The sequence below is a fragment of the Cololabis saira genome, chromosome 17 (genome assembly GCF_033807715.1).
Source record: "Cololabis saira isolate AMF1-May2022 chromosome 17, fColSai1.1, whole genome shotgun sequence".
Classification (NCBI taxonomy): Eukaryota; Metazoa; Chordata; class Actinopteri; order Beloniformes; family Belonidae; genus Cololabis; species Cololabis saira.
The window spans coordinates 11,774,788-11,798,621 of record NC_084603.1 but is presented as its reverse complement, the minus strand read 5'-3'; the positions used below and the strand labels follow the sequence as shown (position 1 = coordinate 11,798,621).

The window sequence follows — 23,834 nt, the reverse complement described above, 5'->3', positions numbered from 1 at the left end:
CAATTTGGCATTTCTCTGGTTCATATACGGGAATGTTTTGCAAATGAGGAAAAAATGAAGCAAATAAGGGGGCAATAGACTAACTGAAAATAATTAATCTAATCACAAATTGATATAATCTACAATGAACACATGAGATAAATACTACACTTGAAATACAATTTGAGGATGTGTAATGTTCCTTTAAAATTTCTTGTCAAAGTAGTTCAGAGATTTTACAGATGTTTACATCTGACTGTATGGTATGGAGTCGGAATAGAAATGGACTGTCAAAACAATAACTGACATAAGTTATTCATTATGTACGAAATCTGAATGTCTGAATGAATGAAACAATGTCTCGTTTGAATTCTCTCTCTGAGTTGTATAGTTGTGTTCACACTATACAACCTGTCAGATTGCTCTGCTACTCTACTCGCTGTCTTGTAATCAAGAGTCTTGAAGTCATTCTACTGTTCACACAATGTGACTGATGGGCGATAAGGGTTCACACAGTTCACAATCTGACAATGACTTAGTCACTTAACTATTTTGTCAAAACACTTACAGGAATTGAGGCTTAATTCTTATTACTTTAAAATAGCCAATGGATGAAATGGGTGGTGCAATCTGTTGTGCAATGGTTTGTTCAGGACATGAATGAAAACAGAAAGATGACCAAAAAAAAGAAGTAACATGTAAATGCATGGACTGGCCCCCCATTTGAGCTGTAAGCCGAACGGGAGCTCAGTGATCTGTATAAAAAAGTGGACAAACGCTGGGGAATGGGGAATGGGGAATGGTTCAACTCAACCACCAAAAACCAGCTGCTGTGAACAGATCTGTAAAAATATGATTGAAAACTGAGCTTTTGTACTTCATCCATGTCATAATTTGACCCAAGCATGTCACATAGATGTCATTAAAAGATTAGGAAATTGCATCAGCTTTTGAAAAAGAAAAGCAAAAACAACTCACAATGTGTCTCCTTTAAGCAATGTCTACAGCAAAACTATGTGATAGGACTCAACATGACATCACTCATTAAGTGTAATTACGTGAGGCCAGGTAATGACTTATGCACCTTATTGCAAAGCACATTTACCTTCGGGTACGATAAAGTTGAACTGAACTTAACATCATGCAACTTTGGCAGAGAAGCTGGAATCTGGAAGAGCAGCTTAATTAATCATAGAAGTGATACATAACACCATAATTCACATCTGAAATTAGCCAATAAATAATTAACTGTTACTGAAACAAGACTAAGTGTCCTTCATCTTCATTGTGTCTTTAGTAAATGAGGAAATTTCTACCATATCAACTGCTAAAAGTGTTTTAGCAGTTAAGTGTTTTAGCTTTCTTTAAAAATGCATATTAGATGATAGATAAATAGCATGAAATATTGTGTGGATTTTGATTTCCTCTCTTTTTTTCACCTTTACGTGCATGTGTGTCATACAAGGACCTCTATATAAATGTTTTCTGGTTGCAATACAAGTTTAAAGAAACTTCAACTTCTTGAATGCGACTGTCCTGCATGTTTTAGATGCATCCCTGTTTAAACACTCCTGATTCAAATGAATGGATCGTTATCAGTTGATCAACAAGGTCTGCAGAGGTCTATTGTTGATCTGTTCATTTGAACCGGGTGTGATGAACCACAGAAACATCTAAAAACGTGCAGGGCCAAAGTCCTTCGGGACTGGACATGGGAATCACTCCCTTAGGGTAATCCCGGCGTTGTGGTATAATGTTTTCTAATGTGTCCAGTACGACATGTGTCCGGTGGTGTCAGGAAACATCTCTTTCATCATCTCTGATTGATAAAGGCTAAAGGCAATCAAAATTGCATCTGTGAGCCAATGAGACAACTCTGCTAATGCCTGTCTTTACAACCCCATTCATGGTAGTGACAGAAGCTCCTTTATGGTCTGATTTCCCAGTGGGACAGAACACACGTGGGTGACTGTGGTGTTGCAGTGAACATTGGCTGATGGTAATAAATCCACCACAGTCTGACCAGGCTCAAGACTTAGGACACGTTTTACCATAGTGTATTTACAAAAACGGATATTTCCCCCTCTACGTTTTGAAAAATACCATCATTTACACGAACCCGCATAAATACGCTGTTAAGGTGCTATGAGCAGCCAAACCTACAGGGGGCAGTGTAACGAGAAGCATAAAGTCATGCTAGCCACTCGGAATCCTGGAAAAAAACATCAACAAATGACACGTGTAACTTCCAGTTACTTCCAAGATGGAATGAGTCTTTTGTTTGCAGTGACAGAGAAGTGGAGTTACTTTTAAGAGTGACTTTAGAATATAAAACAGGTAAAATACAGGAAAATATTGACGGTGGCCAAACAAATTGTAAACACAGGTCGCACACATGACACTGGTGACGTTTCTGTCGCATAATGTGACGTTCTGAAGCCTAAATGTCCGTTTCCCTCTGTTTACAAGCAAACGTGAAGACAGAGTTTTTGCAAATCTCCACTTTGGCCAGAGTTTTCAGAAATTATCGTTTTTGGTTACTGAGCTTCGTTTTCGTGTAAATGAATGACCAAAACGCATGAAAACACCACAGTTTTCGCTACGTGTAAACAGGGCCTTAGTTAAAGTGTTTGTAAGACCAGCTCTCTCACAGCCAACTACACCTTTATGAACCGTCTAATTTACGATAACAATCCAAACACTTTGTTCAGTTTAGCCAGCGTATCTGTAAAAACAGACTCACATGAAGTCACACAGAGTACAGGCATGCTCTGGCCTCTAAACATATGGGAGGTGTTATGCAAGTATCTACATCTAATCGTTTAGAGCTGTGATTCCCAACCCCCGGTCCCCGGACCGGTACCGGGCCGCAGAGCTGTTCCTACTGGGCCGTGAAATGGCTTGGGTTCCGATCATAATTAGGGCTGCGACGATTCGCCGACGTTGTCGACAAAAATCGATAATCAAAATTGTCACCAGACGTTTTTTTTTTCCAATGGAGTGAGGCATCTCACTTAACTTCACCACATACAATCTCTGCCGAGAGCCGCGCAACACTCAGCGTCTCAGCTCAGCTTTTTCTTTTTTTTCTTTCGTCTCAGCTCAGCTGCGGGTAACAAAACTTCAAAAGTTCGGGAGCTTTTTAGCCTTTAGAGACGTTTTATTTTATCATTTATTTTTTATATAACACAATTGCCTGTCCTTAAAAAATGAAAAATAATGGACAGAGGTTTATTTATTTATGGATTTATGTCTATACTGACTGATTACTGTGCCTGTCCTTGGCTTTTTTATTTACTTTTTGTATGAACAGCAGCAAAATTGAATAAAATATCTATTTTTCATTGAAGTACCCATCTTTCTCGTGTTTATTATCATTTGCCACATAATTAAAGCAACCTCATACTAAATTTAAGAAAAAATTACTAATTATTCGATTAATCGACTAATCGATGACTAGTTGACTATTAAAATAGTCGTTAGTTGCAGCCCTATTTAAAATGCATTGTTTTTTTCTAAAATGTTTATTAAAATTGACATAAATTGTCAACCGGTCCACAAGCTTTTTGTTCATACTTCTGCTGGTCCTTGGCACAAAAAAGGTTGGGAACCCCTGGTTTAGAGCAGTCGTCTTCAACTAATGAGGTTTAATATTTCTGATGTAATACCAGGAGGTCCTATTAAAGTGTCTGAAGTGCAAATAACTAATAAATGTGTTTGAGCTTAACATTTAACTGTGAACATTTACACAAAGCTGCAAAGAAGCAGCAAATATTTCTTGAGTTGCAACTTCTTTCATGGTAATTTTTTTTCTCAGAGTTTCTGGGAAATGATTGCATTTCTGTGTCTCTCTCCCAGATGGGCCTATTAACAGCAAGTCCAGTGGCTCCGTAGTGATGGCACGACCAAAGGCTTTTTTGTTCTTTTTTCTTAAACCCTTATTGGTCGTTCCTCTTTCTTCCCCAGATCCAAAATCACTTGATTATGAAAATAAGGCTGTGACAGAGGAAAAGAAGCCTAAATGTAATTGTTGTGATGACTCCGGCAGATGAATGTCGTTGAGGGAGCATCTGATGTGTGCATGTGTGAGTGCTTTGTTTATCTGTTACTCCATCACTAAGATCATTGTGCCCAAACAAATTATTCATTTCAAAAGAATCCTCTTCCAACTGATGCTCTCTCAAGTTTTATGGCTTGTTTTCATTCCTTTGTGTTTGTCTTGGATATATCTTTAGTCCGGCCCAGTGCTTGTTTTCCAGCACGTCTTAGATCAGGGCTCACCAAACCTGCTCCTCTAGAGCAACTATCCAGCAAATTTTAAGTACTTCCCTGCTTCCAAACACCCTGGCTGCGTCCGAAATTGCATACTTCCACCCTAATGAGTATGCAAAATGAGTATGCAAGATTTTTTAGTGCGTCCGAAACATTAGAACGTACTCAATAGTATGCTCTATCCATACTCATTCTGGAGAAATGTATTAGTTGATGGACACTAGCTGAGCAGAAACTTCCCACAATGCAATGCAGCAGCGTTTGGTCGCTAAGTGATACGTATATGTCATAAGTATAATATTACATTATTATATAATATTAATATTATTATATTGGTATATAATAATATTATATAATGTCATATTGTTTGGGCCAGGATAAAGGGGAAAGAGCGGTGCTGCTACTGCTGCTGTGACATCACTTCCTCCCAACGGCAGGGAGTGACGTGTGCGCTCTTAATAGTACGTCCGAATTAATGCACACTACTGATATTTACTCAAAAGTGTGCCGAACTTAAGAATACTTTTTAGTGTATACTTTTTAGTATGGCAATTCGGACGCACTGCCTGATATAAATGTCCTCAACAGAGCTGTGCAGACCTTGATGACGAGCTGATGACGACCATTAATTGGAATCAGGTGTGTTGAAGCTGGGAGTAGGGTTGCCACCTTTCAGAAATAGAAATAAGGGACGCCCCAATTTCAGCAGCGCAGGAGCCACAAAAAAGCCCCAAAACTTCTAAACGGCATAGAAATGTGTTTATTTTATATGAAAAAAACAAAATGCTTTGATTTAAAGTTTAAAGTGCTTTAATAGCATTGAACTTGCATGACTGTACAGACAGCCAACCATATAGCAGCTGAAATAGCCTCCTATGTACGTCCACATCAGCCCGGATGTAGAATATAGTTACAGGTGAAGAATATGGTGTAAAAGTTAATTTATTTCAATAATTCAACTAGAATATGGTGTAAAAGTTAATTTATTTCAATAATTCAACTAGAATATGGTGTAAAAGTTAATTTATTTCAATAATTCAACTAGAATATGGTGTAAAAGTTAATTTATTTCAATAATTCAACTTAAAAGGTGAAAATAATATATTACCTAGTCTTATTACCTGCAAAGCAAGATATGTTAAACCTTTATTTGTTATTATTTTGATGATGGAATTGTTTATTGATTTCATGAAATATTCTCTAATTTATTCTTTATTTGGGGTTTTCGTAAACTGTGAGCCATAATCACCAAAATTATAGTGTGTGACAGACGTGTGTATGGGGTGTTAATGCAAAATACGGGACAAATTGCGTCCCGTATTAGTTGAATAAGGGACGCAACATTTTTTTCTCAAATAAAGGACAATTCCGTATATTACGGGACGGGTGGCAACCCTAGCTGGGAGACAACTAAAACATACTGCATCGGTGCTTCCCGAGGACCAGGGATGGGGAGCCCCGTCTTAGATGTTGTGAACCTGTCTGAAGTTATTCAAGTCCGCCTTTGCTTTTCCTGGCCGGCCTATTTTGCTGACCACATGAGACCTTTCTTTTCTGAAGTGCAGCTGTTAGCCTTTTCTTGGCGATTCGTTTGACCTCCTGTGCCCAATGAATTTCTGTTAAATCGCTCCAGAAGACATAATACAACACATACAGCCATATGGACCAAGTCTTTGTGTCCCATACAGAACAGATGACAAAAAATGTCTCCCATTATAAACGACATTTTTTTTCATCTTGCTCTTGCACTTGTTTCCACTCGGTCCGCTCTCCGGCCTGGCGGAGCTAATTTCTGGAGACGCGCTCAGCCGAACAAAATGATTTCACACCAGCAGACAGCAAGAAGAGTGAAGCGTGGACAGCTTCTGAATGAGCATGTGTCTATGTGTGAGAGAAACGGAGCAAGCAGGAGAGAGCATGTGTCACAGTGAAATGTTGTGATTATAGTCTGTGCTCTCAGACTTTCAGGTTATTTGTCCTGCATTCACATACTCAGTTCCTTATTATTATTTGAATTATGTTGGTGAAAATCAGGTTTAAAATTGAGGTAAGCAGTAAAGAGGCTGCAAAAACACCATGATTTTTGTGTTTCTTCGTATATAGACAGCTCCTTAGTGAGAAAAATAAACATCTATCAGCTCATTAGTCTCCCCCACCGACTGCTTGACCTCAGCCTCCCTGTCAGAGCGCACAGCTGACTGACTCCAAAGAGCTGTTTGCTTAAAAGTAAAGGTAATGTATCCCAGCATCTTGCAGGGAACCAAAGAGCCAAAGGGAGACAGATGGGTTGATCCCATGGGACGGGTGCAAGGACAGGCCAAATCAGCAAGTTCTGCACCCTCGATTTGTTATGAAATGCTCTCCATATTGAAAAAAAGTGTGACTGAAAAGGGGTTCTCAATGTTTTCAACATTTGGGTTAGGTTATTGTTCAGATGTCATACACATGAATGACTTCCGTTAATAAAAACAAAAAAGAGACAAAAGATAAGAGGGAACCTGCACAGATGGGGAAATGCATCAACACAACTTTAATGCTCAAGGACGGGAAGATTCATCACTATATTGTGTGTTGATGAGCCCCAACAAATCCAGAGAGAAGAACGTTCCTAAAAATACCAGGAGATGAAGAAACAGGAGCTTCACAACAGGAGGATGTCAGCCTATTTATTTTAGTAAAAATGTCAGTTATTGTTGCAACAGCAGCAAATAACAGTAACTTGTAGTGTAAACGGTGCACATTTAAAAGTTAATTTACAATTCTGGAGAACCAAGTGTGAAACTTGTGTTTGCTAATCTCTTGTTTTAGTAAACCCTTCCATTATATACATAGTGTAAGGTTTTGGAACAAATCTAAGTGTGTTTGGCGCTTGCATATATTTTATTTAATGAGAAAGAACAATCAGGGTAACAGAAAAGCTCCACAAATATCTTTCTTACCCAAGACTGCTAATATAGCACTAAAGTAGACTCAAATGCATATCCAACTAAGTAGAATAAAACTCCCAAAATTAATATTACTAAATCTTTTGCAAAAGCAAATTGTAATTTATATTTTATCATCTCAAAGTCACATTGACCACTGCAAGTCAATTATTTACCTGATTAATGACAGTGAAAGGTAGATGATGAAGCCTACTTGCTTTTTTTGTCCAACAAAAAGTCTGGTTCCCATAATTTTCCTATTCTTCACCACTTCTCTTTTTAAAAGAAGTCATTCTTCTTCAGTTTTTTTTTTAAAAGAATTAAATGCAAATTAGAATACAGCTGATTATCATATAAACGGCTGTTGCCTAGGGGGGCGAGAAACTCTGGTTTTATTTATTTATTTTGACATATTTTTCACAGTTCCCATAAAACTCTGACTTTAATCAGTTCACACTTTCTTTTAAAGACATAAGGGAGTCAGGGACCAGCCGGAGAGAGGCTTGTATTTCTTTATATGGGTGTTTGCAGGCCGCTTGTCTTTTTGTTTATGTGTGTTCATATGAGACTGATATGGCCGAGAGCAGAATAGACCTGACCGCTTCATAGGCTCTGGCTGTGCTTTGCTCAATTAGCCAGACCCTGTTTTCTGTTGTTGTTCCGTTTTCCTAATCTTTTACTATCCACAGTGAGTGCAATCACCTGTAAAGGTGCACATCTGGAACAACATCACAAAGCCCTGTAAACCAATAATGAAAGGAAATTTCACCTCGCTGTGCACAGGCTTTTTTAAGGCAGCTGGATTGTGTCACTCACCAGTACAAATGATCTGCTTTGAATTCTCAGGGAGTGAGTGAACCACTGTTTGAGCAATTACCTGGAACTAACAAGGATGAGAGAGATGAGGTGAAGTACAGAAAAGAGATTTAAGCGAAGCCCCGTAAGGCTGAGGAACCCACAATTGAAAACTGACCTCTATACCATTGGTCTAGGAGTTTTGTCAAGACAGAAACATTAGAATTTGGATTGTAATTTGAGATTTGATACACCTCTTGGACAATGTCCCAGTTCTGGCACAAAGGTGTTTCTGCTCCTTTGACAGATGGTGTCTTCTGTCATTTAAACTAGTGTAATCTGAAAGTTCTTGAATGCTGCAACCGAGCTCATTGGGTTCCACATTTTTGTGTGGTGCAAAATCTCTCAGTCTTTTTTTATACAATTCAATCTAAACCAGTTGTATTCATCTATTTTTTGGCTCGTTTTTTCCTGGCATTCCTTGAAGAGAGAATTATTTTTCTCACAATGTATCCAAAATATCAGGTGTAATGTTGATGGAAAAATCTGTGTACACACGTTTTAACAACTAGGGGACTGAAACATCCGAGTAGGATTGAAATGATATAACACATAAGAATTAAGACTTGGCATGGCTGGTGAATTTTACTCATCTTTTGCAAAAGGGCCAAAAGTATATCCGAAGGTTTAATGTAGGAGTTACACACTAGAGACTCGCTAGTACAGCAGTTTTACAGAACAGAGCCGGGTGCTTTTTTTTGTTTTCATAGACAAAATAACATGCAGTTCTCAAAACAAGATCTTTGCAGCCGTGTAAGACTGGTCTGAACTGAATGTACTCATATTTAACTCAGACTGACTGAAATTAAATGTTCCATTACATGTACCATAAGAAATAGATCGTACTTTAATTCATTGTGGTAGTTTAGATTTTTCTCTGCATTTTTGGTCCTTTCTACGTGCTTTTTTCCTCTGCCTCTTATGTGATTTCCTCCTTTTAAAGTTAATCAGCAGTTGCTCACGTTCCCTGGACTCCCTCTGCCACGCTGCTTCCTTCCATCAGCTGAGGAAGTCGTAGCATTCAGCCTCTCCAACACCACACCCCATGCAGTGCTCTCCTCACTGCCACCTCTAAGCCTGAGCCTGGAACGCCACAGGCCTCCAGAAGCAAGTCCCTGAGGATACTACTGCCATTTTCTTTCTCCTGAACCTGTAAGTAAACCATCTAAACGCTTATCCCCCAGCCCCAGGATGGCTATTTGGGTCCACCTCAGTTTATTATTTGCTAAACCGTAACACTATCAAATCAGTAGTGACAGCTGCATTTCTCTCATTAACTCAGAAGATTCAGGAGCAGTTTACTTTTTGTTTCATTGAGAACAAAGAAATGAACAGTTCTGCTCCACATACAGTGAATTTTGGAAATTGTTCCCTTTTTTCTTTATATTTAATCTTAAAATAATTGATTTCTTTGTCTCATCAATCTAAACAAAAGGACAACACTTTTAAAATATCCAAACTGCTTCTGCATTTTTGCTCAGAGTGTTTTTGATAAATAAGTGACACTGTAAAACGTAATATGTTGCTCATCTAACGGGCCTCATCCATGCAATCTTTGTAAATCTGTGAGTAAATCTGCATATAAATCCTCTTTCATGGAAGCCATGTAAAACTTGCATGTACGTTCATGACTGCTGGTCAAACTGACCACACGCAGCCACGACTCATCGATTAACATAAATCACCACTTGGGGAAAAGTGCATCCTCAACCCCCATGCCTACCTGTGGATGTGTCACACATTTAACGAGAGAGAGGGAGATTGTAAAATTAACAGACCCCAAAACAAGTTTTCAGTCTGATAACAAGCTCTATGTGTGATTGGAGGATGGAGAAGGATTTATTCACTCTGATAAAACGTTCAGAACTACTAACGATTTCATGTATGTCATAGTGCGTAAACTTTGCTCTGCAGTTTAAACACAAGATCATTCTGCTCACGCGTCATGAATGAGGCTCAATGTCTCAACCAAATCTTTTGACCTGCCAAGGAAGAAATATATTTTTCCTTTTTGTGTGTGGATACAGTGTACAGATTACAGATATACAGTGTGAATGCAGCTAGCAGGGATGAGAAAGCATCTCCAGAAGAGAATCTCCCACTGAGAACAGCATGCGTAAACCGCAGTGTAGAGAATATGAACCTTGTTCTCTGCACATGCTCTAAAGGTTCTGCAGTGTTCAAGTGTGAAATGATGATGATAGTCCCCATCCAATCTTAGCAGCATAACAAGAAATTTAAAGCATTATGAGCTACTCAGCATATGTCCTATCCACTTTACCCCACTGCCCCTCTCTTCTATCTTTTTCCGTGTACCTTCCTGTGAACTCTACCCCTAAAACTCCCCATTCGGTAAATAACTACAGGTGTAGATACTCTGCACTCTTCCTCAACATCTCTTTTTATCTGTTGCTTCAGGCCTGCGATGCCATGAGTGCGGACGCTGTGTGACTTCCATGAGACTTAACGTCTCAAGTGTCTTTCCTCAGACACATCCTCAAAGAGTCAGAGACACAGGAAGAATGTACAATCATGTTTTCAAAGTTGTCTAAAAGGCAAATAAAACTGAATGCAAAGATGTGAAAAAAATTTTAACTCTAGATTTATATTTAAATGAGGAAAAATACTTTATTTTGATGCTGGAAAATATAAAATGTAAAAATATGTCCAAAATATTATTTTATTTTAAATCATTTTCTTAAATATGTATGATCTTCCCTGACAAAGATGACCTATGACCTGTATGTACGATGCAGCTTTATTGGTTCCTGTGTCGTAGCTGATGTGCAGGCAGACTGTAGAAATAGAACTGAAGAAACCCAATGTGACGTCCCCCGGAGCATCTTTGAAGTGTTTTTGAAGCCTCTTTCTCCTCATACTGTGGGAAACTCCGGAGTTGAACGATCCATTTGCAAATGCCCCACCTTATTTCAGTCACAATTTACTATTTTAGCTTGGCTTTATTAAGTTGCGTTAAGCTGTACTGCCAATTACTGTTATTTTATATTAATTCCGATCAAATCTGACTAAAACAACATATCCTCATTTCAGGTTTTGCTTCCTAAGCTACATCTGAAAGGACTCTGTCAGAGCTGAACCGAGGACTAGCAGAGCTCCCTTGGAACCTGCGGTGGACGACACGAGCGTCATGGCCTGCAGGTCCCAGCACACTTATTTATCAGGGTCCTAAAAGGATAAGCCATGGCTCCCAAATCCTTCAACTGATCCATGCTGGAGGAGCAGCGGTAAACATTTGCACCTTTTGGGCCGTTTCAAATGTCGTTTTGGTGCCACTTAACTGACACACGGTTAGCCAGTACACAGCTAAAACAAGCTGCAGACCGCTGAAGTAGACGTTACCCTCAGACCTCTCCAGGTTAACCCATATACATATATTTGTACACACTTCTCTATCCCTGCCCGCTTTGCAACAATAGTCCAAGCCCTGTGATGGTGGAGCCAGTGAAGCCCTCTCTGCTGCAATGAACCATTCCTGCTGCCGTTTACCATGTTTTTTTTTATTCTCTTTTTCCTTTTTCTCCCCCTAGACTGATCATTTTACTTTTCAATTATAAAACCTTTACTTCCCAAACTCGTGTGTTCAGTCTCCATCTTATGCTGCAGCCCAACGAGTCGGGTCCTAACAGAAATTGGCACTCATCAATGAAGTTTTGGACTTGAGGCTTTTCTTTAGGCTTCATGAATTCAACCAGGGAATCGGCTCACTGTGCATGTTTAGAGCATCATTTCTGTAATTTGTTTCCTGAGTTTTCAGTAGATTTTAAAACGTTGTGCTGTATGAGCTTGGACAAGCTCCCATATATGTTACGGCTAAATCAAACATAAAGATGGACCCAACACTAGGAATTCACTTATGAATAAAAAAAACAATTAAGAAAAACGTAACTCTAAGTGTCTCTTTTTGAGATTGCAACAAAGATTTACTAATCAAAACAACCGTTTAATCACAAATTATACATCAAATACTGTTTGTATGAATATTTGCTCAAAAAAGATAAAAAAAATGCCCTCTTCAAGGATAAAAGATAAATAAAAAAACTGGTATCTTAAAGTTAAAACGGTCTCTACTTCAGACACATGGGTGTGGCATGAATGGGGTGGGACTGACTGTCCAAGATGGACAGCAGTTTGTTCCGTGTCCTCCTGTCCCTCACTGATTCAAACGTATCCAGTCCCCATACAATAACGTTACCAGCTTTATGGATTAGTCTGGCCATCCTGCTGGTGTCTCTGAAATTGATGTTGCCCCCGTAGCAGACAACAGCAAAGTAGAAGGCACTAACAGCCTGGTAGAAGATCTCCAACATCTTGCTGCAGACGAAGGATCTGAGCTTCCTAAGAAAATGCAGTCTGTTCAGGTAGTTTTTTTTTAAAGGTATTGTGACATCATTTTTAACATGCTTTTAACACTATTAAAAGTCTTGGCCAACATCCCTCAAATGTGTCTAAAAGAGTGTAACAAGAAAAACTTCACTCTAGTACTCTTTTCCTGGCTTTTTATTAGTGTTTTTTTGCGCCGTGAAAAATGCTTCCTTTCCCCCCTTTCCTGTCAATCATTGCTCCGCTCCTCCTCCAAACCTCCTCCAACCCAGCCCATACGCTCACAGCGGCGTCGGAGAGTTAAGCCGGGAGCGACAGGCGAAGCATGCACGGAAAAGCAGGAGGGCGAACAGTTTTCCTCTAAAGAGGCTCTAAACAGCTCCGTGTTAAGCCTCATTTATGGTTCCGCGTTAAATCGACGCAGAGCCTACGCCGTAGGGTTCAGCGTACGGTGCGCGTCGCCGCGTAACCCTACGCCGTAGGTTCTGCGTCGGTGTAACGCAGAACCATAAATCAGCCTTTATGGTGCGCTGGAGAGGAGAGGAGACAGGGAGCTGGGTGGAGGGGGCGGTGATTTAGCGGATCGTTACGTAACGATCCGCCACCAAACCACATGCGCCGTTTTTGCATAGTTATGCGGAAAATCCCAGAAAGCACACAATACACTGAATGTTAAAAGTTCGTTGTTTTTTGGGTGTAATTGATGTCAAGACACCCAACAAAACACAAAAAATCAAGAAAAATGTGTTTTTCATGTCACAATCCCTTTAAGGCCGACTTCTCACTCAATCCAGCTGTGCAGACTTCTCTCCCATGTCAGGAAAGTAGGAATTAAAAATTTTAATCAAGTTGGCCAAATGTCCTTCTATGACAGACTTGAATGGAGCTCTCTCCAGATCCACACTAGCGAGAAAAACATCCACCTGAAGAAAGCAGCGGACATCTATTATGAAGCCACCTACTTTGTCAGACAGGTTTAACATGCTGGCATACCAGAAAGACACAGTTAATTTTACTTTGCATAGTATCTCATGGTTGAGGAACATCCCCCCTTGAGAGAGTCAACACACTTCTGTGTGCAGCTGCAGTTATGGTTAGGCTTCCTCTTCACAGAGGACGCAAAACAAGGCATTAAGTATATTTGCCTTAATGAAGCTTATCACTTTGATGATGTCCCTCAAATCGTCATGTTGCACAGGACTTACTTCCTTGGACATCAGTGCCTCCGCGTATTACACCGTGAGTCCACTTCACGTCAGGGTTTTCCTTTTTCACGCGGGCTATAGGGCCTCTTGCTCTGCCATCATTAATGCTGCTGCATCTGTAAAGATGTTGATGCAGGATTTCACAGAAGAATGCAACACATAGAAATGTCCTTTCCTGTTGTTTCCCCCAGCAGACTTTTGCAGAATACTGCTGTATGTGCTCATAGATGCCGTCAGTTTCAATGTGTCTCACAAAAGCAGCAAGTTGAGCCATTTCACTGACATCTGTGGATTCAACCTGCTCGAGTCAAAGGAGTGGTTTAGTTTTCCCACGACTTTATTCACAATGGCTGCTCCCATTTTATCCATCCCGTGGCAAAGTGAGTCATTTGACAAAGGCACAGGTTTCAATTCATCCTGTGTTCGCCCACCATGATCTTGGCCAGAACAACATCTGCTGGAAGGAGCAGACTTTCAGTGATAGTAATGCTTCAGTAACAAGCTCAGACACAATATAAAGGTGTCCAGGGCTTTGACCGATGTTGCCCAGGCTTTTTGTACAATGATGACCTGAATTCTGAGGAGCTGCTTCTTAAAAAACTGAGGTGACATCCTTGTTTTTTAAGTGAGATGCTAAAGATAGCTGGTTTCATGCCACTGGTTAGTAAAAAACAAACAAAAACAATCTAAAGACTTTGGTGGTTTGTAGCTTTTGTAGGTAAATCTCATCGAAAGATATTGTTCTACGTACTGGAGATATTTTGCCAGCTGTGGTTTCACCTTCTTTGTTACTTTCCCCTCCTTGTTTTTAGCAGCATTTCTGCTCCGCTTCAACCACGACTCCACTGCTGGAGTTTCGGCAGTGGCAGGTGATTGACAGGGGATGCTTTTTGGCCCATGCCAAGTTGGGTAGATCCTCGTATGCAGGGAACATTTTTTTAGGATAATGAGATTAAATAACACTTTTAACACTCTTGGGTCTTAATTCACAGCCCAAAGTCAACTTGATAAAAACCTTGAGTAGCTAAAGGGATGACAGCTAACACCACAGAATGCACTGCAACTGTCACTCAAACACATTTCTCTAAGGTGACCTTAGAAAGGAGTCAACAAATACACTCTATTATTATTATTTCCCTTATTACCTCATCTTTTAATCCTTTTAATTTGTGAGGTAGAGTACAGCTGTTTTGGATGTGAAATTGTGAACACAACTATCTTTTTGTACCTGCATGTAGATATGTGTGTGAGAGAGAGAGAGTCTACTTGCGTCAGAGTTAAGCAAGCAAAGAAAAGTAAAAAGCAAACAGACGGAGGGAGAAAAGAAATCCACTATCTTTTTTTCACACCAAAATGTCACTGAGAATTATAAGGAATAGCCTTTGTTCAAACTACTAAAACGTTTTGGCAGCTCTAATAAAGCAATACCAAATTGCGTTGTGTATAATCACCAGCTATATGAAAGGAATCATTTAATATCAATTAGAATTTCCTCCACAAAGCAAATATCTCAGCAGTTATTTCATCATTCCATCGCTTTTCTCTCTCATCTTCTCAATTAGTAGGATGTGATCTTGTCAAATTAAATTACATCTCACTGAATAGATGCAGCTTAAGTTGAGAGGTACTCAACATGCTCAGAAGAGTGTCAAGGACTCTGTATCTGACTGTCGCAAGTGTCTTTTGTCATCACGCAAAAGCAATTTCATCTTTAATTTGTAAAGACTTGTGAATTCCGAGGACCTAGAACTAAGACTTTTTGACCTAACACATGTCTTATCAAGTGTAATTGTTACAATTCATTTATATAACTCTACACATACACATGAAAATTACTGATAGTGAAATCCAATAGGCCTAAAAAAAAAAAACTGAATAGTTGCAAAAATGTTGTAACAGATATTAAGCCTGGAGTGGTTATACAAATTTAACTATGTGTGAATCAGAACCAGAAAGTCAAACAGATGTTACACAAAGATGGGCTCTAAGTAGAAGCCTAAACATCTGTCCATGCCAGTCATGTTTTTAATACACTGCATAACAACGACAACAACAACAGCTAATACTAAGTGCTTAGGATAATGGACTTCCCAAAATCAAAACATAAAAACAGACAAACTGTACATAGCTACAGTATTCTGTACAACATTTAACTTCTCTTTAATGCATCATTTATCTTTACAACCGTTCTCCTCAGCACCCCAGCTGGAGAATTGACAGCTAAAACAGATGTGAGACAAAAGAAGAGGCTATAAAGCTCTATTAAGAAAACTATTAACTATTGTACATTGATATATTGAAGTAGACTCAAGGAAAGAATTGTGCTGGTGAAGTTTATGGGATAACTTGAGGTTGAACAAATATTTTTCAGCATAATATTGTTCTTATTATATGTAAATAGCATGGGAGGCAGCACTCGCTTTCTTTCTTTCTTCTGCACAAACATACACAAACACAACAAGCTTCAAAATATGAAGGGGATGACAAGAGGGATAAACATATTTCTTGCCAAAACTGTGTCGTAATGCCCAACTGCTTAGATAAAGCTAAAGTGCAGGAAGGTGCAGCAGGCAGGGTGAAGAGTGAGAATGGAGGGGAGGGGGGGGCTGCACACTTGAAAGAAAGGGAGAAATTGAACGACAGGTTGATTCATTCAAAGAGGGAGTAGTGGGTGAACCATACTTTTAATGGCTTTTGGGAGCACTAGCTGATCTTGCCCCAAACACACGTCTTTCCATGTGTGCTCCCACTTTACTCAGCTTTTTTCCCTTACTCCACCTCTCTCTGTGTTTTTTGTCTCAAAGACAGACTTCGTGATGGTCACTCACAACATGAGCCCTCCCTTACTTGACAGCCAAATCTGCACCTAACTCTGCACCTAACTCTGCACAGAACAAAACTCAAGGTGCTCTTCATGCTCAGCGGGATAAAGTAAACGATAGAAAGATAAAGACAGGAATAGGTGGTGATTTACCTTCACGAGTGGCAGCGTGCATGAGGTGTTGGCAGTGTTTGCTTCATTATCTCCTGGCCTGGAAATGATGCACAGAGATTGTTGTGCAGGCCCAACAACTCAATTCATCAGCTACTTGCCGTGAAAGGATTATTTAACATGCAATTGTGTACAACTGAGGGTTAATTAACCTCATATTAAGAATTGGTGAGTATAAGAGTATCTTTTTTAATATAAACTGATGTATGAATCTTAGTATTGAAACGAGGTAAGTGTTGTTTTTACGTGCCTGTACTGAAATTGTGGGACCAATTGTGGGTCTTGAGTCTCAACAAAATGCCCATATATATTGCATTTACATTGTTTTACTCGTTAAAGCACAAGCTGGTCAAGGCAACAGGTCCACTCACATGTTGTATCAGGTCTTAACTGGTCAAAAAAATGATGTTAAGGCAGAAGTTTAGATAATGTGGAATGTTTTAATCAGTTCTGTCAGACATAATGATGTAGCAGATGGAGAGAAATCTGATAAATCACCCAGCCATCCATTCTCTATACTGGCTTCAGGCTTTTCAGGGTCACCGGGGGCCTGGAGCCTATCCCAGCTTTCCTTGAGCGAGAGCCGCCGTTCACCCTGGACAGATTGCCAGTCCATCACAGGGCAACACAGACACGGATGAGATAAACAACCATGCATGCTCACGCTCACGCCTATGGTCGATCTAGAATCATCGATTCGACTACTATGCACCTTTTTAACTGTAGGAGGAAGGCACAGTGCCTGTAGAAATCCCAGCAGGAGGGAGATCATGCAAACTTCACACATAAAGACTCGGGGAAATATTTACTGTGAGGTCTGATAAATCATTGTGAATAGAACAACTAATACATGTAGTTTGCATTACAAAGGGGATATGATCTGGAGGAACATGTTTTTATAATCTACTAAAAAAATTAATGTCTAAAAAATGTTAAATAAAGATACTTAAAAAAACTGCCTTTGCAAATGGAGTGTAAGTACAAAATCTATCTTGAAGAAATGTATAAATGCTCCCCAAAATGAATACATATTGACTGTTTCCCATTTAACCTTCTTACTTTATCTTTTTTTTCTTTAATCCCTCCATTCCTCCCTGCGGGGCTCAGGGTCTTAATGTCAGGAGAAATTCTCTTTGAGGCCTTCACCTGTCAACCAGCAACCACTCAGCTCGGTAACCACTTGATCAAATTAGAGTTTAGAAAAGACCTATAGAGAAGATAGTGAAATAAATACAAGCTCAATCCAGCTTCAACCGTGGAAGGCAGCACGTGTGTGTGTGTGTGTGGGGGGGTCTTTATCTGGAAAGTGTCAGTGTAAGCTCCAGGTGTGTGTGTGTGTGCTGCTTAATATCTTGATGAACCAATTACCCTTCAATGGGGTAAACCGCCAGCGTACAGGGCAGAAGTAAAAGATTAGGAGTTGAATGTCTGCTTTCAGATGTGAATAAAGAGGGAAAAAATTTTTGATTTATGTATGTTAAGAATAAGTGTGTCTTCATTAGTCCCACCACTGGGAAATGCAGCAGTGATGGTATCATGTTCTACCTGACAGCAACAGAAAACACATTAAACAACAGATGTAAAAGTTTCTGCTAGATGTTACATTAAACACTAAATAGCTCAATCAGACATTCTCAAATACACGCCAGACATATTTCTTGAAAGATGAGTGTATTTCTGCGTCTTTATGTATCCTATGTATGGTATCATGTCTCGACTGACAAAATGACAAAAATGTTTGGAGGAGGTGGTAGCTTGTAGCTACCCCTGGAATTAGGGCTGTTAGATTTTGCCCAAAAATAAAATCTCGATTTTTTTCTCTCAAAATCCGATTTTCGATTACGATTATTTTGTGAATTGACAAAAGGCAAAGAAATGATTTCAAATATGCTGTTTTTTTATTGAACATTTGCCCCATTGGGCTTTAAGTGCAAACTTTGCCCTTATTAAACCAAAAATGAATGAATAAAGTGCAAAACTCTGTAAAATAAGTTGAAAAAGTTTTAAAAAATATAATAAAATATAAAGTTTTATCTCTGAAAAAAAAAAATCAGCAAATCAGCACTTGCAAACATACAGTAAGTTATATTTCCAATTAAATAAAACAAGATATTTTCTAATTAAACTAAACTGGGTCTTTGCATTCTAAATAATAATGCAACCCATGAAGGAGGTAGAGGTGTGTAATGTCAGTCATTACATTTGCTATTCACATTTGCAAGTTTTTTGCAAGGAACACGAGCCGGTCTACCGCATCTGGCTTGAGGGATGCCCGGTGGCATGTTACAACGCCCCCTCCTACACTAAAGAGCCTCTCCGATGGGGCACTTGTCACAGGTATTGAGAGGTATTTCCATCAATCGTTAATATGGTATCAATCATTAATATGTGTGCAGACAAGGTAAAAAAAAAAAAAAAGTGAAAAATCGATTTTACGATTTTCACGTTTTATCATCGTTCTAATTACATAATCGCGATTACGATTTAAAATCGATTAATCGAACAGCCCTACCTGGAATCTGACCTTTTTGAGTTGATCTCACATCAAACCTTTTATATTGTGGTTGGGTTAAGGGGTGGACCTACTTACCTAACATGAAACTAACCAATTAATACAATTAACTGATTAAATGTCATAAATCAAGGGCTGACAGCACATTTGTGTGGTGCAGCTCAGCTTTCTGACAGAGTCCTGTTACCATGCATTTATTAATGAACGCTGGCTCTTAATAAACAAAGTGTAGAAGCTTTTTCAGATAAGAATGAATAGCTTGTTCTCCTATAAATATCTGACTTACAGGGGTTTGCACCTTGGGCAGCTGTATTTTCTAACATCAGCTGTAGTGCAGAGATTACTGCAGGTTAGGGAGGGACATTGAGATATGGCTGAGAGAAAACAGAGGCTGAGGAGGGATTTGCACATCTGCCTGACATACCTGAGAGACAGTAAACAGATACAGTTTGACCATCTATCACTTGGACGCTCCTGCCTGTCTGCTCATTGGCCAATATATTTAATCCCACTATTTGCTGCATTACATCTCTGGTTGGAAGTTGAGCATACGACCCCGTGTGGATCATTACTGTGTTATTGAAGGTGTTGATTCCCCTCCATCCCGCTGTTGGGAAAGATGGATGGAACTGATGACTAGAGGATGATAAACACAATATTAATTCTACTAAAAAAAAGAAAAAAAACCTTTATTCTATGGATTAATTTATTTATGTATTGTCTTTAGATTTCTAAAAACATATCAATAAATACAGTAGCAAGAGAAAGTGCATCAACACCTTGAAATTAACTGTTTTTTATTAATTGCCCATAAATTTGATCTGATTTATAAGTCTATAAGCTGATCGAAATCACAACAACGTACAAAGACATTTTAATTCACAGGAAAAACAAACCAAACCGGCAGACTTCTTACTTCTGTGAAAGCTAATTGGAGTCTGTAGTTTGTCCACCTGGAAACCAATCAGTGAAATGAGTTTGGAGATGTGGTTTGAAGCTACTTTGATTGTTAGGACACTCGGATACTTTAAGTTTTAAGTCCATTCACAAAAAATATCCATGATAAAAAACCTAAATGCAAAAAGGGGTTCTCTGATGACACAAGCTAAAGAATAATTTGTCTAGGCTGTGAGGGGATGAGAGGTCATTTCAAATTATTCAGGTATCCATCAGTCCACTCTCAGACAAACTGTTTATAAAAGAAGACAATTTAGCACCGTTGATCAGACAATCGAATTAAAAACGTGGGCCTTGATTCCAAAAAGTCAGTATTATAAGAAGGCTTCCCTTTTTCACAGCATTATACATTACCTTTGAGCAGGCACCACTGCTTATTTATGGATGCTGGACCGTTCTGTAAAAATGTCCTGCATGTACTGTATATTAAACTGAAAATCTTTTTCAAAACATGGTCTTTTCGTATCCATGACAAGTTTATGCAATAGTCTTGGTGTTTTCTTTAAACAGCGATGCCCACTTGACCTATCAATCATACTACCTGTGAATTGATAGTTGTGACACGTAATGAATAAAGTCACAATATTATGTGACAACTTCTTTTCTTTCCCAGTGAGGTCCCGCCATCTAAACCGTTGCATTACTGATCCATCACCGAGAGAAAGTTATGAGTCCTGCCTGAACACAGACAGCCGTAGTCAAGTTAAGTGGCACCATAAAGTGTAGACTTTGTTTTCAATCACCTGAAGACTCTTAAACAAATTATATTTCATCTTTATCTAAAGAAGGTGAGACTGAGGTGGCTGGATCTGGCCCTAAGGCGTTTTTATTTCATTTATATTTGTTGTTATCATGGCAACGCCATATGGAAGAGCACATCTCAGTGGTGATGAGTGAGGGTCAAGGAGTGTGTGTGAGAGTGATAGTGTGGGGGGGATATTCTGTAAGTGATGTGTGGACCCAACAGCAGCCCAGTTCTCTATAAATGAGGATCTCGTCTTTCTCACCTGATGCTTTGCCAGAACTACCTGTCGTGCTAAAGGAGTATGAAAAACACCCCTCAGTATGTTGTAGGCTCATACTCTCATCTTACACGATATCAGATTGGGTTGTGGCCCATCTGCTGTTCCATCAAAACATTATTCCTGTTGATAGTCATTGCTTTCGTTTCCAGTCTATGCTACCGGCTGCCTGGGTGTCTGCATGCTGTAAATCCGGCCGACTCATTAGCACTGACACGGGGAATGCTAGCAGCCCACCTGCTCCCCTCCACCCCCTTTATGGCTCCACAAATTAAAACAACATTAACCACACACCCACCCCTCCTCTCCCTCCTGCACCGCTCACCTTGCCACTCACATTGCTTTGTCTGCTCAGTTCTGTTCAAGTTCACTTCAGAATAGCTCCTCACCTCACTATTATTCTTGTTCAGCAAACCTTTAAGCCCCTTTAACCCCCTTTGCTGTGCTCTTTTGTGCTATACGCTGTTCTACTTGTGATAAATCTCACAATTTGCATCCTTGGTCTTTCTATCAGAACCACTACTACTTTTTTTTTCTTTTTGCACCATCATCCCTTAAATCCAAAATGTTTTCTCATCTTTTTCTCTGATGTGCTGATGGCATTCTAACCCCAGTTACTGTGGCATGTCCAGTGAATGACAGCACAGTGACGTGATGTCACACCATGTTTGCTTTGTCCGCCAGAGGTCAGGTAGGGTCACAGGGGTAATCAGGCCATAAAAATGCAGGGACAAAAAGCAGAGGGAAAATAAGATAAGGTGCAGAAAAGGGCCTAGGAAAAGGAACAATGTGCATTCAGAAATAAAGTAACTCCTGAATGAACACACTTCCAGAGCCGGCATAGGCAAGCGGAAGGTGCAAGGCTTAATAAAGAGTCAGCTGTAAACAGATTGGACTGTGTGCTGTATTATTATCGTAACACAGTCATAAAAAACAAGAATGAATTTGCAGTGTCTCATTTATCAAGCAACCCAGACAAACCAAATCATTTAGACCTGTGAATAAACACGTTCCACCTGCAATATTCCTGTAGTGGCTCATACAAACAGGGTCTGGATGTTTTGTCTCGCTGCAACAGTCTTCTGCTAATATTAAAGAAGACTGGTGAATGAATTCTGACATGTTTGCATGTGTCTTCCGGGGTTTTAATCTGATCTGATCCCCTTGCCTCAAACACAAAAACTTGACTTTCATAAAATAGCAGGATTGTGTGATGCTAGGGCTGTTCGATTATGTAATTAGAACGATGTTAAAACGTGAAACTCGTAAAATCGATTTTTCACTTTTTTTTTTTTTTTTACCTTGTCTGCACACATATTAATGATTGATACCATATTAATGATTGATGGAAATACCTCTCAATACCTGCAACAAGTGCCCCATGGGAGAGGCTCTTTAGTGTAGGAGGGGGCGTTGTAACATGCCACCGGGCATCCCTCAAGCCAGATGCCGTAGACCGGCTCGTGTTCCTTGCAAAAAACTTGCAAATGTGAATAGCAAATGTAATGACTGACATTACACACCTCTACCTCCTTCATGGGTTGCATTATTATTTAGCATGCAAAGACCCAGTTTAGTTTAATTAGAAAATGTCTTGTTTTATTTAATTGGAAATATAACTTACTGTATGTTTGCAAGTGCTGATTTGCTGATTTTTTTTTTCAGACATAAAACTTTATATTTTATTATATTTTTTAAAACTTTTTTTCAACTTATTTTACAGAGTTTTGCACTTTATTCATTCATTTTTGGTTTAATAAGAGCAAAGTTTGCACTTAAAGCCCAATGGGGCAAATGTTCAATAAAAACACAGCATATTTGAAATCATTTCTTTGCCTTTTGTCAATTCACAAAATAATCGTAATCGAAAATCGGATTTTGAGAGAAAAAAATCGAGATTTTATTTTTGGGCAAAATCGAACAGCCCTATGTGATGCTAGAGAACTGACATGAGAGCAACACAGGGTCAAACACTGCCAAGTTTAATGACTTCCTCCTGACTGGACTGAAACAAACTTTTCATAGAGCTCAAGGAGTCTGCAAAAGGACCATTAGCCCCACACAACTGTGCAGCGTTTGCAGTGACTGAAAAAATGTTCACTGGTGGATGATCTAAACAGCCTAATCTAAATACTCCTTATTTTTGCCATTTATTTGCCTGACTTTATGGATTGGAGAGAGAAAAAGTCAATGGCTTTGAAGATTCGGTGACGACTCAGAAAAGGATATGTGCTCTGTATAAACACAACAAGAGATGTGGGTGTGTTTTGTGTGTGCAGATTCAAGCCCCTGTTTGAAGTCCCCCACTCCACTCTGGCAATTTCTTCATATCAAGGATTAGATGCAGGAGAAAGCATAGAGGAGACGTGAAGATGGAAAGAAGTAAGAGCTGAGGAGGGAGGTAAAGCATGGCATAGGGAGGACAAAGAAGTGAGAGAAACTGAAAAGAAAATAGAAACAGAGGTCTCCACGGCAAGGGAATTGTTTTTTTTTGCTCCCTTTAGGAGGCTGTACACAATGTCTAAACATGAGCTGGAAAACTGCCCAGAACATCAGAGGACTACAGGTGAAGCAAAATGTGGTCATATTCAGTAGGGATGAGACAAAAATGCACTATAAGGAGTGAATAATCAACATGTGACGGATGTGTAACTACCACATAGATACACATAGTCCTTGCTGTGGAATAAATCATTTGGACTGAACAAGCTTCTGCTGTCATCATTGTTTTAATAGCCATAATATAATAAATGAAATAGGCACTATCCTATCATT

General features: G+C 39.3%; 1 protein-coding gene across 1 annotated transcript in view; it reads right to left on the bottom strand.

Moving 5' to 3' along the window:
* The window catches only part of cdh23 (cadherin-related 23), a 230,210-nt gene that overhangs the window by 163,096 nt on the left and 43,280 nt on the right, over positions 1–23,834 (bottom strand). The window lies entirely within an intron of this gene.